Raw genomic sequence first — 18,674 nt, forward strand, 5'->3', positions numbered from 1 at the left:
GTAGTAAGACCTTGGAGGCTCGGTGTAATGATAAAGAAGCAGTAAGACCTTGGAGGCACGGTGTAATGACAAAGGGGAAGTAAAACCTTGGAGGCTCGGTGTAATGATAAAGGGGCAGTAAGACCTTGGAGGCACGGTGTAATTACAAAGGGGAAGTAAGACCTTGGAGGCACGGTGTAATGATAAAGGGGTGTAAGACCATGGAGGCACAGTGTAATGATAAAGGGGAAGTAAGACCTTAGAGCCACGGTGTAATGATAAAGGGGTAGTAAGACCTTGGAGGCTCGGTGTAATGATAAAGGGGTAGTAAGACCTTGGAGGCACGGTGTAATGACAAAGGGGAAGTAAGACCTTGGAGGCTCGGTGTAATGATAAAGGGGCAGTAAGACCTTGGAGGCACGGTGTAATGACAAAGGGGAAGTAAGACCTTGGAGGCACGGTGTAATGATAAAGGGGTGTAAGACCATGGAGGCACAGTGTAATGATAAAGGGGAAGTAAGACCTTAGAGCCACGGTGTAATGATAAAGGGGTAGTAAGACTATGGAGGCACGGTGTAATGATAAAGGCAAAGTAAGACCTTGGAGGCACGGTGTAATGATAAAGGGGTAGTAAGACCTTGGAGGCACGGTGTAATGATGAAGGCATAGTAAGACTTTGGAGGCACGGTGTAATGATGAAGGCATAATAAGACCTTGGAGGCACGGTGTAATGATAAAGGAGTAGTAAGACCTTGGAGGCACGGTGTAATGATGAAGGCATAGTAAGACCTTGGAGGCACTGTGTAATGATGAAGGCATAGTAAGACCTTGGAGGCACGGTGTAATGATGAAGGGGTAGAAAGACCATGGAGGCACGGTGTAATGATGAAGGGGTAGAAAGACCTTGGAGGCATGGTGTAATGATAAAGGAGTAGTAAGACATTGGAGGAACGGTGTAATGATGAAGGGGTAGTAAGACCATGGAGGCACGGTGTAATGATAAAGGGGTAGTAAGACCTTGGAGGCACGGTGTAATGATAAAGGGGTAGTAAGACCTTGGAGACTCGGTGTAATGATAAAGGGGCAGTAAGACCTTGGAGGCACAGTGTAATGACAAAGAGGAAGTAAGACCTTGGAGGCTCGGTGTAATGATAAAGGGGCAGTAAGACCTTGGAGGCACGGTGTAATGATAAAGGGGTAATAAGACCTTGGAGGCACGGTGTAATGATGAAGGGGTAGTAAGACCTTGGAGCCACAGTGTAATGATAAAGGGGTAGTAAGACCTTGGAGGCACGGTGTAATGATGAAGACATAGTAAGACCTTGGAGGCACGGTGTAATGATGAAGGGGTAGTAAGACCTTGGAGGCACGGTGTAATGATGAAGGGGTAGTAAGACCTTGGAGGCACGGTGTAATGATGAAGACATAGTAAGACCTTGGAGGCACGGTGTAATGATGAAGGGGTAGTAAGACCTTGGAGGCACGGTGTAATGATGAAGACATAGTAAGACCTTGGAGGCACAGTGTAATGATGAAGGGGTAGTAAGACCTTGGAGGCACGTTGTAATGATGAAGACATAGTAAGACCTTGGAGGCACGGTGTAATGATGAAGGGGTAGTAAGACCTTGGAGGCACGTTGTAATGATGAAGACATAGTAAGACCTTGGAGGCACGGTGTAATGATGAAGACATAGTAAGACCTTGGAGGCACGGTGTAATGATGAAGGGGTAGTAAGACCTTGGAGGCACGGTGTAATGATGAAGGGGTAGTAAGACCTTGGAGGCACGGTGTAATGATGAAGGGGTAGTAAAACCTTGGAGGCACGGAGTAATGATGAAGACATAGTAAGACCTTGGAGGCACGGTGTAATGATGAAGACATAGTAAGACCTTGGAGGCACGGTGTAATGATGAAGACATAGTAAGACCTTGGAGGCACGGTGTAATGATGAAGGGCTAGTAAGACCTTGGAGGCACGGTGTAGTGATGAAGGGGTAGTAAGACCTTGGAGGCACAGTGTAATGATGAAGTGGTAGTAAGACCTTGGAGGCACGGTGTAATGATGAAGGGGTAGTAAGACCTTGGAGGCATGGTGTAATGATAAAGGGGCAGTAAGACCTTGGAGGCACAGTGTAATGACAAAGAGGAAGTAAGACCTTGGAGGCTCGGTGTAATGATAAAGGGGCAGTAAGACCTTGGAGGCACGGTGTAATGATAAAGGGGTAATAAGACCTTGGAGGCACGGTGTAATGATGAAGGGGTAGTAAGACCTTGGAGCCACAGTGTAATGATAAAGGGGTAGTAAGACCTTGGAGGCACGGTGTAATGATGAAGACATAGTAAGACCTTGGAGGCACGGTGTAATGATGAAGGGGTAGTAAGACCTTGGAGGCACGGTGTAATGATGAAGGGGTAGTAAGACCTTGGAGGCACGGTGTAATGATGAAGACATAGTAAGACCTTGGAGGCACGGTGTAATGATGAAGGGGTAGTAAGACCTTGGAGGCACGGTGTAATGATGAAGACATAGTAAGACCTTGGAGGCACAGTGTAATGATGAAGGGGTAGTAAGACCTTGGAGGCACGTTGTAATGATGAAGACATAGTAAGACCTTGGAGGCACGGTGTAATGATGAAGGGGTAGTAAGACCTTGGAGGCACGTTGTAATGATGAAGACATAGTAAGACCTTGGAGGCACGGTGTAATGATGAAGACATAGTAAGACCTTGGAGGCACGGTGTAATGATGAAGGGGTAGTAAGACCTTGGAGGCACGGTGTAATGATGAAGGGGTAGTAAGACCTTGGAGGCACGGTGTAATGATGAAGGGGTAGTAAAACCTTGGAGGCACGGAGTAATGATGAAGACATAGTAAGACCTTGGAGGCACGGTGTAATGATGAAGACATAGTAAGACCTTGGAGGCACGGTGTAATGATGAAGACATAGTAAGACCTTGGAGGCACGGTGTAATGATGAAGGGCTAGTAAGACCTTGGAGGCACGGTGTAATGATGAAGGGGTAGTAAGACCTTGGAGGCATGGTGTAATGATGAAGGGGTAGTAAGACCTTGGAGGCACGGTGTAGTGATGAAGAGGTAGTAAGACCTTGGAGGCACGGTGTAATGATGAAGTGGTAGTAAGACCTTGGAGGCACGGTGTAATGATGAAGTGGTAGTAAGACCTTGGAGGCACGGTGTAATGATGAAGGGGTAGTAAGACCTTGGAGGCACGGTGTAATGATGAAGGGGTAGTAAGACCTTGGAGGCACGGTGTAGTGATGAAGGGGTAGTAAGACCTTGGAGGCACGGTGTAATGATGAAGACATAGTAAGACCTTGGAGGCACGGTGTAATGATGAAGACATAGTAAGACCTTGGAGGCACGGTGTAATGATGAAGGGGTAGTAAGACCTTGGAGGCACGGTGTAGTGATGAAGGGGTAGTAAGACCTTGGAGGCACGGTGTAATGATGAAGACATAGTAAGACCTTGGAGGCACGGTGTAATGATGAAGGGGTAGTAAGACCTTGGAGGCACGGTGTAATGATGAAGGGCTAGTAAGACCTTGGAGGCACGGTGTAGTGATGAAGGGGTAGTAAGACCTTGGAGGCACGGTGTAATGATGAAGACATAGTAAGACCTTGGAGGCACGGTGTAATGATGAAGACATAGTAAGACCTTGGAGGCACGGTGTAATGATGAAGGGGTAGTAAGACCTTGGAGGCACGGTGTAATGATGAAGGGGTAGTAAGACCTTGGAGGCACGGTGTAGTGATGAAGGGGTAGTAAGACCTTGGAGGCACGGTGTAATGATGAAGACATAGTAAGACCTTGGAGGCACGGTGTATTGATGAAGGGGAAGTAAGACCTTGGAGGCACGGTGTAATGATAAAGGGGTGTAAGATCATGGAGGCACAGTGTAATGATAAAGGGGAAGTAAGACCTTAGAGCCACGGTGTAATGATAAAGGGGTAGTAAGACCTTGGAGGCTCGGTGTAATGATAAAGGGGTAGTAAGACCTTGGAGGCACGGTGTAATGACAAAGGGGAAGTAAGACTTTGGAGGCTCGGTGTAATGATAAAGGGGCAGTAAGACCTTGGAGGCACGGTGTAATGACAAAGGGGAAGTAAGACCTTGGAGGCACGGTGTAATGATAAAGGGGTGTAAGACCATGGAGGCACAGTGTAATGATAAAGGGGAAGTAAGACCTTAGAGCCACGGTGTAATGATAAAGGGGTAGTAAGACTATGGAGGCACGGTGTAATGATAAAGGCAAAGTAAGACCTTGGAGGCACGGTGTAATGATAAAGGGGTAGTAAGACCTTGGAGGCACGGTGTAATGATGAAGGCATAGTAAGACTTTGGAGGCACGGTGTAATGATGAAGGCATAATAAGACCTTGGAGGCACGGTGTAATGATAAAGGAGTAGTAAGACCTTGGAGGCACGGTGTAATGATGAAGGCATAGTAAGACCTTGGAGGCACTGTGTAATGATGAAGGCATAGTAATACCTTGGAGGCACGGTGTAATGATGAAGGGGTAGAAAGACCATGGAGGCACGGTGTAATGATAAATGGGTAGAAAGACCATGGAGGCACGGTGTAATGATGAAGGGGTAGTAAGACTTTGGAGGCACGGTGTAATGATGAAGGGGTAGAAAGACCATGGAGGCACGGTGTAATGATAAATGGGTAGAAAGACCTTGGAGGTATGGTGTAATGATGAAGGGGTAGTAAGACTTTGGAGGCACGGTGTAATGATGAAGGGGTAGAAAGACCTTGGAGGCATGGTGTAATGATAAAGGAGTAGTAAGACATTGGAGGAACGGTGTAATGATGAAGGGGTAGTAAGACCATGGAGGCACGGTGTAATGATAAAGGGGTAGTAAGACCTTGGAGGCACGGTGTAATGATAAAGGGGTAGTAAGACCTTGGAGACTTGGTGTAATGATAAAGGGGCAGTAAGACCTTGGAGGCACGGTGTAATGACAAAGAGGAAGTAAGACCTTGGAGGCACGGTGTAATGATAAAGGGGCAGTAAGACCTTGGAGGCACGGTGTAATGATGAAGACATAGTAAGACCTTGGAGGCACGGTGTAATGATAAAGGGGTAATAAGACCTTGGAGGCACGGTGTAATGATGAAGGGGTAGTAAGACCTTGGAGCCACAGTGTAATGATAAAGGGGTAGTAAGACCTTGGAGGCACGGTGTAATGATGAAGACATAGTAAGACCTTGGAGGCACGGTGTAATGATGAAGGGGTAGTAAGACCTTGGAGGCACGGTGTAATGATGAAGGGGTAGTAAGACCTTGGAGGCACGGTGTAATGATGAAGACATAGTAAGACCTTGGAGGCACGGTGTAATGATGAAGGGGTAGTAAGACCTTGGAGGCACGTTGTAATGATGAAGACATAGTAAGACCTTGGAGGTACGGTGTAATGATGAAGGGGTAGTAAGACCTTGGAGGCACGTTGTAATGATGAAGACATAGTAAGACCTTGGAGGCACGGTGTAATGATGAAGGGGTAGTAAGACCTTGGAGGCACGGTGTAATGATGAAGGGGTAGTAAGACCTTGGAGGCACGGTGTAATGATGAAGGGGTAGTAAAACCTTGGAGGCACGGTGTAATGATGAAGACATAGTAAGACCTTGGAGGCACGGTGTAATGATGAAGACATAGTAAGACCTTGGAGGCACGGTGTAATGATGAAGACATAGTAAGACCTTGGAGGCACGGTGTAATGATGAAGGGCTAGTAAGACCTTGGAGGCACGGTGTAGTGATGAAGGGGTAGTAAGAACTTGGAGGCACAGTGTAATGATTAAGTGGTAGTAAGACCTTGGAGGCACGGTGTAATGATGAAGGGGTAGTAAGACCTTGGAGGCATGGTGTAATGATGAAGGGGTAGTAAGACCTTGGAGGCACGGTGTAGTGATGAAGGGGTAGTAAGACCTTGGAGGCACGGTGTAATGATGAAGTGGTAGTAAGACCTTGGAGGCACGGTGTAATGATGAAGGGGTAGTAAGACCTTGGAGGCACGGTGTAATGATGAAGGGGTAGTAAGACCTTGGAGGCACTGTGTAATGATGAAGACATAGTAAGACCTTGGAGGCACGGTGTAATGATGAAGACATAGTAAGACCTTGGAGGCACGGTGTAATGATGAAGGGGTAGTAAGACCTTGGAGGCACGGTGTAGTGATGAAGGGGTAGTAAGACCTTGGAGGCACGGTGTAATGATGAAGACATAGTAAGACCTTGGAGGCACGGTGTAATGATGAAGGGGTAGTAAGACCTTGGAGGCACGGTGTAATGATGAAGGGCTAGTAAGACCTTGGAGGCACGGTGTAGTGATGAAGGGGTAGTAAGACCTTGGAGGCACGGTGTAATGATGAAGACATAGTAAGACCTTGGAGGCACGGTGTAATGATGAAGGGGTAGTAAGACCTTGGAGGCACGGTGTAATGATGAAGGGGTAGTAAGACCTTGAAGGCACGGTGTAGTGATGAAGGGGTAGTAAGACCTTGGAGGCACGGTGTAGTGAAGGGGTAGTAAGACCTTGGAGGCACGGTGTAATGATGAAGTGGTAGTAAGACCTTGGAGGCACGGTGTAATGATGAAGGGGTAGTAAGACCTTGGAGGCACGGTGTAATGATGAAGGGGTAGTAAGACCTTGGAGGCACGGTGTAGAGATGAAGGGGTAGTAAGACCTTGGAGGCACGGTGTAATGATGAAGACATAGTAAGACCTTGGAGGCACGGTGTAATGATGAAGACATAGTAAGACCTTGGAGGCACGGTGTAATGATGAAGGGGTAGTAAGACCTTGGAGGCACGGTGTAATGATGAAGGGGTAGTAAGACCTTGGAGGCACGGTGTAGTGATGAAGGGGTAGTAAGACCTTGGAGGCACGGTGTAATGATGAAGTGGTAGTAAGACCTTGGAGGCACGGTGTAATGATGAAGGGGTAGTAAGACCTTGGAGGCACGGTGTAATGATGAAGGGGTAGTAAGACCTTGGAGGCACGGTGTAGTGATGAAGGGGTAGTAAGACCTTAAAGGCACGGTGTAATGATGAAGACATAGTAAGACCTTGGAGGCACGGTGTAATGATGAAGACATAGTAAGACCTTGGAGGCACGGTGTAGTGATGAAGGGGTAGTAAGACCTTGGAGGCACGGTGTAATGATGAAGACATAGTAAGACCTTGGAGGCACGGTGTAATGATGAAGGGGTAGTAAGACCTTGGAGGCACGGTGTAATGATGAAGTGCTAGTAAGACCTTGGAGGCACGGTGTAGTGATGAAGGGGTAGTAAGACCTTGGAGGCACGGTGTAATGATGAAGACATAGTAAGACCTTGGAGGCACGGTGTAATGATGAAGGGGTAGTAAGACCTTGGAGGCACGGTGTAATGATGAAGGGGTAGTAAGACCTTGGAGGCACGGTGTAGTGATGAAGGGGTAGTAAGACCTTGGAGGCACGGTGTAGTGATGAAGGGGTAGTAAGACCTTGGAGGCACGGTGTAATGATGAAGTGGTAGTAAGACCTTGGAGGCACGGTGTAATGATGAAGGGGTAGTAAGACCTTGGAGGCACGGTGTAATGATGAAGGGGTAGTAAGACCTTGGAGGCACGGTGTAGAGATGAAGGGGTAGTAAGACCTTGGAGGCACGGTGTAGAGATGAAGGGGTAGTAAGACCTTGGAGGCACGGTGTAATGATGAAGACATAGTAAGACCTTGGAGGCAGAGGCGTCACTAGGGTTGGTGTCACCCGGTATGGTAACTCATGGTGTCACCCCCCATGGACCTCCTTCCGTATCACACCACGCGGAACCCTTAGTAATGTTTTTGTACTAGTTTTAGAGCACTTGATATCGTGAGTCCAGGACTGCCGTGGAGCTTCTGGGGAGTTCAAGGGAAATCGCATGCGATGATCACATGCGATTCATCTTTCTGATGTATGGCCACCTTCAGGTATGCATATGTATTTGCAGGTCCCCACTTACAGATGTGTCCTGTTATACGCTTGCTGCAGGAGACAGATTATCCTGGTGCTGCCACATCGCAGCATGCTGTAGCTTCCCACAGATAACAAAGGGCCTAATTCAAACCTGATCGCAACAGCAAATATTTACTCTTCTGGGCAAAACCATGTGCAGTGCAGGTGGTGCAGAGGTAACATGTGCAGAGAGAGTTAGATTTGGGTTTGGTGTGTTCAAACTGAAATCTAAACTGCAGTGTAAAAATAAAGTAGCCAGTGTTTACCCTGCACAGAAACAATATAACCCACTCAAATCTAACTCTCTTTGCACATGTTATATCTACCCCACCTGCAGTGCATCATGGTTTTGCCCATCAGAGACATATTTTCCTTTTGCGATCAGGTCTGAATTAGGCCCAAAATCCATTGAAATGCTAATAGTCACAGGTGTGTGTATATGCAGGGACCCGCTAGCGGCCTGAACATTACTGCAATAACTACAGGTATCATGGGCATTGCTTCCCCCCAGTAGTACAAGTAGAAAAAACGGCTTAGTGGGGCTGTGCATGCGCGCCACAGGCGCGCATCGAAAAAATGGGCGTGGGCGTGGCCATGTGCCACAAAGGGGCATTGCCAGTGAAAATTACGCCCCCATTTCTCGTCACTCTGGGAACATTAATTAACATTCCATATGCACCTTACCTTTATGGTGGTTTCTCTGAGGAATGGGGAACCTCTGAAGATACGTATCCTCCCTGGTCAGTCTTTAGTCAGTATTCACTTTTCATGTAGGAAATCACATGGTCTGGAAGATGCCTGTTTGTGGAGGAATATAACCAATGTCATCGTCACACAACAGAGGTTCAACCAGATTCATGCCAGCTGTGTCACCTTCTACCCCCTGTGTCTCTCAGTTACACCATTATCTTCCCCCCTGCGTCTCCTAGCCACACCATTATATCCACCCTGCATCTCTCAGCCACACCGTCTTCTCCCCTTTGATACTCTCAGCCACACCGTCATCTCCCCCTAGCGTCTCTTAGCCTTCGTTCCCCCAATCATTCATTCTGTGTCTCTGAGCCTGCGTAGTCCCCCCCTTTATTCTGTGTCTCTCAGCCTGCGTTCCCCCCCTCCTTCATTCTGTATCTCTCAGCCTGTGTCCTCCCCCTTTATTCTATGTCTCTAAGCCTGCGTCCCCCACCTTCATTCTGTGTCTCTAAGCCTGCGTCCCCCACCTTCATTCTGTGTCTCTAAGCCTGCGTCCCCCACCTTCATTCTGTGTCTCTCAGCCTGCGTCCCCCACCTTCATTCTGTGTCTCTCAGCCTGCGTAGTCCCCCCCTTCATTCTGTGTCTCTCAGCCTGCGTCCCCCACCTTCATTCTGTGTCTCTCAGCCTGCGTCCCCCACCTTCATTCTGTGTCTCTCATCCTGCGTAGTCACCCCTTCATTCTGTGTCTCTCAGCCTGCGTCCTCCACCTTCATTCTGTGTCTCTCAGCCTGCGTAGTCCCCCCCTTTATTCTGTGTCCCTAAGCCTGCGTCCCCCACCTTCATTCTGTGTCTCTAAGCCTGCGTCCCCCACCTTCATTCTGTGTCTCTCAGCCTGCGTCCCCCACCTTCATTCTGTGTCTCTCAGCATGCGTAGTCACCCCCTTCATTCTGTGTCTCTCAGCGTGCGTAGTACCCCCCCTTCATTCTGTGTCTCTCAGCCTGCGTAGTCACCCCCTTCATTCTGTGTCTCTCAGCCTGCGTAGTCACCCCCTTCATTCTGTGTCTTTCAGCCTGCATAGTACCCCCTCTTTATTCTGTGTCTCTCAGCGTGCGTAGTACCCCCTCTTCATTCTGTGTCTCTCAGCCTGCGTAGTCACCCCCTTCATTCTGTGTCTCTCAGCCTGCGTAGTACCCCCTCTTCATTCTGTGTCTCTCAGCGTGCGTAGTACCCCCTCTTCATTCTGTGTCTCTCAGCCTGCGTAGTCCCCCTCTTCATTCTGTATCTCTCAGAGTGCGTAGTCCCCCCCCTTCATTCTGTGTCTCTCAGCCTGCGTAGTCCCCCCCTTCATTCTGTGTCTCTCAGAGTGCGTAGTACCCCCCTTCATTCTGTCTCTCAGCGTGTGTAGTCCCCCCCTTCATTCTGTGTCTCTCAGCGTGCGTAGTACCCCCCCCCTTCATTCTGTGTCTCTCAGCCTGTGTAGTCCCCCCCTTCATTCTGTGTCTCTCAGCGTGCGTAGTACCCCCTCTTCATTCTGTGTCTCTCAGCGTGCGTAGTCCCCCTCTTCATTCTGTGTCTCTCAGCATGCGTAGTACCCCCTCTTCATTCTGTGTCTCTCAGCCTGTGCAGTACCCCCTCTTCATTCTGTGTCTCTCAGCCTGTGTAGTCCCCCTCTTCATTCTGTGTCTCTCAGCGTGCGTAGTACCCCCTCTTCATTCTGTGTCTCTCAACCTGCGTAGTCCCCCTCTTCATTCTGTATCTCTCAGAGTGCGTAGTACCCCCCCTTCATTCTGTGTCTCTCAGCCTGCGTAGTCCCCCCCTTCATTCTGTGTCTCTCAGAGTGCGTAGTACCCCCCTTCATTCTGTCTCTCAGCGTGTGTAGTCCCCCCCTTCATTCTGTGTCTCTCAGCCTGCGTAGTACCCCCCCCCCCTTCATTCTGCGTCTCTCAGCCTGTGTAGTCCCCCCCTTCATTCTGTGTCTCTCAGCGTGCGTAGTACCCCCTCTTCATTCTGTGTCTCTCAGCGTGCGTAGTCCCCCTCTTCATTCTGTGTCTCTCAGCATGCGTAGTACCCCCTCTTCATTCTGTGTCTCTCAGCCTGTGTAGTCCCCCTCTTCATTCTGTGTCTCTCAGCGTGCGTAGTACCCCCCCTTCATTCTGTGTCTCTCAGCCTGTGTAGTCCTCCTCTTCATTCTGTGTCTCTCAGCGTGCGTAGTACCCCCCCTTCATTCTGTGTCTCTCAGCCTGTGTAGTCCCCCTCTTCATTCTGTGTCTCTCAGCGTGCGTAGTACCCCCCCTTCATTCTGTGTCTCTCAGCCTGTGTAGTCCCCCTCTTCATTCTGTGTCTCTCAGCTGCGTAGTACCCCCTCTTCATTCTGTGTCTCTCAGCCTGTGTAGTCCCCCCCTGCATTTTGTGTCTCTCAGCCTGTGTAGTCCCCCTCTTCATTCTGTGTCTCTCAGCCTGTGTAGTCCCCCTCTTCATTCTGTGTCTCTCAGCCTGCGCAGTACCCCCCCTTCATTCTGTGTCTCTCAGCCTGTGTAGTCCCCCTCTTCATTCTGTGTCTCTCAGCGTGCGTAGTATCCCCCCTTCATTCTGTGTCTCTCAGCCTGTGTAGTCCCCCTCTTCATTCTGTGTCTCTCAGCTGCGTAGTACCCCCTCTTCATTCTGTGTCTCTCAGCCTGTGTAGTCCCCCTCTTCATTCTGTGTCTCTCAGCCTGTGTAGTCCCCCTCTTCATTCTGTGTCTCTCAGCGTGCGTAGTACCCCCCCTTCATTCTGTGTCTCTCAGCCTGTGTAGTCCCCCTCTTCATTCTGTGTCTCTCAGCGTGCGTAGTACCCCCCCTTCATTCTGTGTCTCTCAGCGTGTGTAGTCCCCCTATTCATTCTGTGTCTCTCAGCGTGCGTAGTACCCCCCCTTCATTCTGTGTCTCTCAGCGTGCGTAGTACCCCCCCTTCATTCTGTGTCTCTCAGCGTGCGTAGTACCCCCTCTTCATTCTGTGTCTCTCAGCCTGCGCAGTACCCCCTCTTCATTCTGTGTCTCTCAGCGTGCGTAGTACCCCCCCTTCATTCTGTGTCTCTCAGCGTGCGTAGTACCCCCCCTTCATTCTGTGTCTCTCAGCGTGCGTAGTACCCCCTCTTCATTCTGTGTCTCTCAGCCTGTGTAGTCCCCCTCTTCATTCTGTGTCTCTCAGCCTGTGTAGTCCCCCTCTTCATTCTGTGTCTCTCAGCGTGCGTAGTACCCCCCCTTCATTCTGTGTCTCTCAGCCTGCGCAGTACCCCCTCTTCATTCTGTGTCTCTCAGCCTGTGTAGTCCCCCTCTTCATTCTGTGTCTCTAAGCCTGTGTAGTCCCCCTCTTCATTCTGTGTCTCTCAGCGTGTGTAGTCCCCCTCTTCATTCTGTGTCTCTCAGCGTGCGTAGTACCCCCCCTTCATTCTGTGTCTCTCAGCGTGCGTAGTACCCCCCGTTCATTCTGTGTCTCTCAGCGTGCGTAGTACCCCCTCTTCATTCTGTGTCTCTCAGCCTGCGCAGTACCCCCTCTTCATTCTGTGTCTCTCAGCGTGCGTAGTACCCCCCCTTCATTCTGTGTCTCTCAGCGTGCGTAGTACCCCCCCTTCATTCTGTGTCTCTCAGCGTGCGTAGTACCCCCCCTTCATTCTGTGTCTCTCAGCGTGCGTAGTACCCCCTCTTCATTCTGTGTCTCTCAGCCTGCGCAGTACCCCCCCTTCATTCTGTGTCTCTCAGCGTGCGTAGTACCCCCCCTTCATTCTGTGTCTCTCAGCGTGCGTAGTACCCCCTCTTCATTCTGTGTCTCTCAGCCTGTGTAGTCCCCCTCTTCATTCTGTGTCTCTCAGCCTGTGTAGTCCCCCTCTTCATTCTGTGTCTCTCAGCGTGCGTAGTACCCCCCCCTTCATTCTGTGTGTCTCAGCCTGCGCAGTACCCCCTCTTCATTCTGTGTCTCTCAGCCTGTGTAGTCCCCCTCTTCATTCTGTGTCTCTCAGCGTGCGTAGTCCCCCCCTTCATTCTGTGTCTCTCAGCCTGCGTAGTACCCCCCCCCCCCTTCATTCTGTGTCTCTCAGCCTGCGTAGTACCCCCCCTTCATTCTGTGTCTCTCAGCGTGCGTAGTACCCCCCCTTCATTCTGTGTCTCTCAGCCTGCGCAGTACCCCCTCTTCATTCTGTGTCTCTCAGCCTGTGTAGTCCCCCTCTTCATTCTGTGTCTCTCAGCGTGCGTAGTACCCCCCCTTCATTCTGTGTCTCTCAGCCTGCGCAGTACCCCCTCTTCATTCTGTGTCTCTCAGCCTGTGTAGTCCCCCTCTTCATTCTGTGTCTCTAAGCCTGTGTAGTCCCCCTCTTCATTCTGTGTCTCTCAGTGTGCGTAGTACCCCCCCTTCATTCTGTGTCTCTCAGCCTGTGTAGTCCCCCTCTTCATTCTGTGTCTCTCAGCGTGCGTAGTACCCCCCCTTCATTCTGTGTCTCTCAGCCTGTGTAGTCCCCCTCTTCATTCTGTGTCTCTAAGCGTGCGTAGTACCCCCCCTTCATTCTGTGTCTCTCAGCGTGTGTAGTCCCCCTCTTCATTCTGTGTCTCTCAGCGTGCGTAGTACCCCCCCTTCATTCTGTGTCTCTCAGCGTGCGTAGTACCCCCCCTTCATTCTGTGTCTCTCAGCGTGCGTAGTACCCCCTCTTCATTCTGTGTCTCTCAGCCTGCGCAGTACCCCCTCTTCATTCTGTGTCTCTCAGCGTGCGTAGTACCCCCCCTTCATTCTGTGTCTCTCAGCGTGCGTAGTACCCCCGCTTCATTATGTGTCTCTCAGCGTGCGTAGTACCCCCCCTTCATTCTGTGTCTCTCAGCGTGCGTAGTACCCCCTCTTCATTCTGTGTCTCTCAGCCTGCGCAGTACCCCCCTTCATTCTGTGTCTCTCAGCGTGCGTAGTACCCCCCCTTCATTCTGTGTCTCTCAGTGTGCGTAGTACCCCCTCTTCATTCTGTGTCTCTCAGCCTGTGTAGTCACCCTCTTCATTCTGTGTCTCTCAGCCTGTGTAGTCCCCCTCTTCATTCTGTGTCTCTCAGCGTGCGTAGTACCCCCCCTTCATTCTGTGTCTCTCAGCCTGCGCAGTACCCCCTCTTCATTCTGTGTCTCTCAGCCTGTGTAGTCCCCCTCTTCATTCTGTGTCTCTCAGCGTGCGTAGTCCCCCCCTTCATTCTGTGTCTCTCAGCCTGCGTAGTACCCCCCCCCCTTCATTCTGTGTCTCTCAGCCTGCGTAGTACCCCCCCTTCATTCTGTGTCTCTCAGCGTGCGTAGTACCCCCCCTTCATTCTGTGTCTCTCAGCCTGCGCAGTACCCCCTCTTCATTCTGTGTCTCTCAGCCTGTGTAGTCCCCCTCTTCATTCTGTGTCTCTCAGCTTGTGTAGTCCCCCTCTTCATTCTGTGTCTCTCAGCGTGCGTAGTACCCCCCCTTCATTCTGTGTCTCTCAGCCTGTGTAGTCCCCCCCTTCATTCTGTGTCTCTCAGCGTGCGTAGTCCCCCCTTCATTCTGTGTCTCTCAGTGTGCGTAGTACCCCCCCTTCATTCTGTGTCTCTCAGCGTGCGTAGTACCCCCTCTTCATTCTGTGTCTCTCAGCCTGTGTAGTCCCCCTCTTCATTCTGTGTCTCTCAGCGTGCGTAGTACCCCCCCTTCATTCTTTGTCTCTCAGTCTGTGTAGTCCCCCTCTTTATTCTGTGTCTCTCAGCGTGCGTAGTACCCCCCCTTCATTCTGTGTCTCTCAGCCTGTGTAGTCCCCCTCTTCATTCTGTGTCTCTCAGCGTGCGTAGTCCCCCCCTTCATTCTGTGTCTCTCAGCGTGCGTAGTACCCCCTCTTCATTCTGTGTCTCTCAGCCTGCGCAGTACCCCCTCTTCATTCTGTGTCTCTCAGCCTGCGCAGTACCCCCTCTTCATTCTGTGTCTCTCAGCGTGCATAGTACCCCCTCTTCATTCTGTGTCTCTCAGCCTGCGCAGTACCCCCTCTTCATTCTGTGTCTCTCAGCGTGCGTAGTACCCCCCCTTCATTCTGTGTCTCTCAGCGTGCATAGTACCCCCTCTTCATTCTGTCTCTCAGCGTGCGTAGTACCTCCCCTTCATTCTGTGTCTCTCAGCCTGCGCAGTACCCCCTCTTCATTCTGTGTCTCTCAGCCTGCGCAGTACCCCCTCTTCATTCTGTGTCTCTCAGCCTGCATTCATCCCCTCCACCACCATTCTGTATCTCTCAGCTTGCATTCTCCCCTCCCCCCCCCCCCCATTCTGTCTCCCTCAGCCTGCATCCCCCCATCCTTAACTTGTCACTCTAACTCACCTTGCACTCCAGGACAACATTCACGTAGCAGGAGGAAGTACTGAAGCAGCGGCTCTTCCTTCCTGCTACGACGCTGCGCTCCTAGCACGCAGCGCTGGACAAGCAAGAGCCGCTGTGTACGCCGCTTGGCTGTGTCCCTATCTGACTGTCAGTCCCGGCCGCGGGCGGGTGCGTAGCTGGCTCATGGAGCCGGCGGTGGTGCAGGCGTGATTGCAGGGGAGCTTGATGCCGCAGAGGAGGGGGTGCAAGTTTGAGTGTGCGGCTCTATTTGGTGTCACCCCATGGAAGGGTGACACCCGGGTGCGGGCCGCACCCCCCGCACCCCCCTCATGACGCCACTGCTTGGAGGCACGGTGTAATGATGAAGACATAGTAAGACCTTGGAGGCACGGTGTAGTGATAAAGGTGGGGCATAGTCTAATGATAATGGCAGAGTAGGACTTCTTGGGGACATTGCCTGAATTCATAGTGTTAGATGTAAAGGGCACTGGCGTAGTTATAATAGTTGCAGTGTGTGTGGTCCACATTGGCCCCCGGGGTCTAGGAGGTTCCACACCGCACACCATGCACACATTTTTTTCAATAGTTAACCTCCAGAGTCCCGTGGCAGTAGCAGCAGCGCTGCAGAAATCACCAGGGAAAAGTCGCGACGACCATTTTCCCGGCGTTTTGCACATGTGCAACAAGGAAATCACTGGGAAAATGGCAGCCGCACCACTTTCCCCTAGAGACCTGCACATGCACACTAGACTCTGGGACAGCGCTAGGTTTCCCCTAATGACCCTAGTGACCACAGTCTGCAGCGCTGCTGTCTAGACAGGAGGGGACCCAGATGGAGACTGCACTTGGGCCTCCTTCTTCTTGATTCGCTCCTTCTAAAGCAGGGGTGGGGAACCTTTTTTTCTACCAAGGGCCATTTGGATATTTATAAAATCCTTCGGGGGCCATACAAAAATTATCAACTTAAAAAATTACCCTGCCCCCCAGTAGGTCTGCCCCTTAGAGGTATTGTGTGAAATGGGTGTGGCCAATTAAAATGGGACGTGATACACATATGCCCCCAATAGTGCAGTGCCAGATACACAATTGCCCCCACAGTGCCAGATCCGCAATTGCCCCCACAGTGCCAGGTATACAAATGCCCCCACAGTGCCAGGTATACAAATGCCCCCCACAGTGCCAGGTATACAAATGCCCCCACAGTGCCAGGTATACAAATGCCCCCACAGTGCCAGGTATACAAATTCCCCCACAGTGCCAGATCCGCAAATGCCCCCACAGTGCCAGATCCACAAATGCCCCCACAGTGCCAGGTATACAAATGCCCCCACAGTGCCAGGTATACAAATTCCCCCACAGTGCCAGATCCGCAAATGCCCCCACAGTGCCAGATCCACAAATGCCCCCACAGTGCCAGGTATACAAATGCCCCCACAGTGCCAGGTATACAAATTCCCCCACAGTGCCAGATCCGCAAATGCCCCCACAGTGCCAGATCCACAAATGCCCCCACAGTGCCCCCCCCCCCCACTGTGCTGCTTACCGCTGCTGCTCCATGCGGCGTCGTGTCTCGGGCGTCAGTGCAGGGAGGAGAGAACGGCTATGTCGGGCGGCGGTGTGTAGGACCTCAAACCAGCCGCCAGTTCGTGAGCCAATCAGAGGCCGCGGACCGGCAGCGGCGGCTCCTGATTGGCTCACGAACCGGCGGCTGGTTTGAGATCTTACCTTCCGCCGGACATAGTAGCTGCGCTCTCCTCCCTGCCCTGACAGCTGAGACACGACTGAGCGGCGTCGTGTCTCACTGACACAAGCGGGTGGGCCGGAACAAACGGCTTTGCAGGCCTTATACGGCCCACGGGCCGGAGGTTCCCCACTCCTGTTCTAAAGGGTCTGAAGATTACAGAGGGCAGACAAAATAAAGAGACAGACGCAACCCTACTGAAGAAGAGACTGTTACAGTATACGAAGACTGCTCTTATACAGAGATAATATAAAGCTGTGTGTTACATAGCCACAGTGCTAGGCCGGGTAAGCAATAGGCATGTGCTGCTATGTATGTACCCGCCCTATATTGTGCAATTTCCTTACAACTTGAGGTGTCTGGGACCAGCCGACACTTGTCATTACTATACTGTAGTATCACCTGGGAGACCCCAAGACTAGGAAGCCTCTATATCCCCAATATATTTATACAATATATTTTTGTGCATTCAACACATGAAATGTACGAGCTACAACTCCGGCGCCAAGGCGCCCTAACTATCCAGGTTTTACGGACATCCCTGTTTGAGCACAGTTGGATAAATCAATCTGACTGAGGTACTCACTGAGTTACTTATGTTTAAGCCTAAAAAGCTGAACTGTTAGGGTGCCGTCAGGTCCGAGCATGGGAATCACCAGCAATGGTTTAATATTAGACTCAGCAGTGGGACTGTCTGCCAAAGCTGCCTGCTGCGTCCTGTATGCCATCCTGCCAGACTGCCCCATACACTGTGGAGCAAATTGGAATGAAGATTTTCACCTTTGTCAGCTAGGAATACAGACAGAAGTAACAAGAGTTATCCGAAAGGGATCGTTCAGATAGTCAGCTCTGAGAACATGTCTAGGCCCCATCACGGTATGATGGCGAGGAATGAGATGTATTACTTCTGGGATAACACTGGCTGCATCTGTACGGGCGACAAAGCAATGTGGGTGTGTTATGGGAATGTCATCAAGTTATATGTGTGCAAAATGCCACAGCTGTCATCATTCACGTCACCACTGATAATAAAGACTATTCAGTGTATAAGGATCTGGATGTGACGTGTAATACTTCAGTGCATTGAAATTCCTCACCTGCCTCCGGAACCTCCGAAAATGTCCTCAAACCAAACGTTCCAAGATAAATGTTGTTTCCTTCGGTCTGAAAACCGTCACGGCGCTGGTTTCTGGTATTGCTGGGGGAAACGCAGAATATTCAAACTAAGAGATAAGAAACACACGCAGCACGGCTGGTGTAATGGACAGCATTACTGCCTCACAGCACTGAGGTCATGGGTTCAATTCCCACCATGGCCCTGTGTGTGGAGTTTGTATATTCTCCCCGTACTTGCGTGCGTTTCCTCCGGATGCTCCGGTTTCCTCCCACAATCCAAAAATATACCGGTAGGACACTGGCTCCCTACAAAATTAACCCTAGTATGAATGTGTGCGTGTGATAGGAATATAGGGGGTCATTCCGACCCGATTGCTCGCTGCAGTTTGTCGCAGCGCAGCGATCGGGTTGGAACTGCGCATGCGTCAGCGCTGCAGTGCGCCGGTACATGGCAACCGTCATTGCCTAGCGATCGCCTCTGAGAATGGGCGGGAGGGGGCTGGACGGCGGCATTAAGCCGCCGTTTAGGGGGCACGGTCCGGTCAAGGCGTGGCCGTACCGTTGTGGGGGGGGGGCGGCCCGCGGCGGCTGTGTGACGTCTCACGCAGCTGCTGCGGCCAGTGGCAGCGACAATCAACTCCCGGCCAGCTGCAGGGGCTGCGCTGGCCGGGAGTTACTCCACAAATACAAAAGCATCGCTGTGCGGGGGGCATATTTGTGCGGGGGGCGGCCGGACTGACAAGCGAGGCGGACTAGCCCTGCGCTGGGTGTCGTCCCCCCCCCCCCCCCGCATGTCAGGGAAGATGATCGTAGCTGTGCTAC

The sequence above is a fragment of the Pseudophryne corroboree genome, chromosome 10 (genome assembly GCF_028390025.1).
Source record: "Pseudophryne corroboree isolate aPseCor3 chromosome 10, aPseCor3.hap2, whole genome shotgun sequence".
Classification (NCBI taxonomy): domain Eukaryota; kingdom Metazoa; phylum Chordata; class Amphibia; order Anura; family Myobatrachidae; genus Pseudophryne; species Pseudophryne corroboree.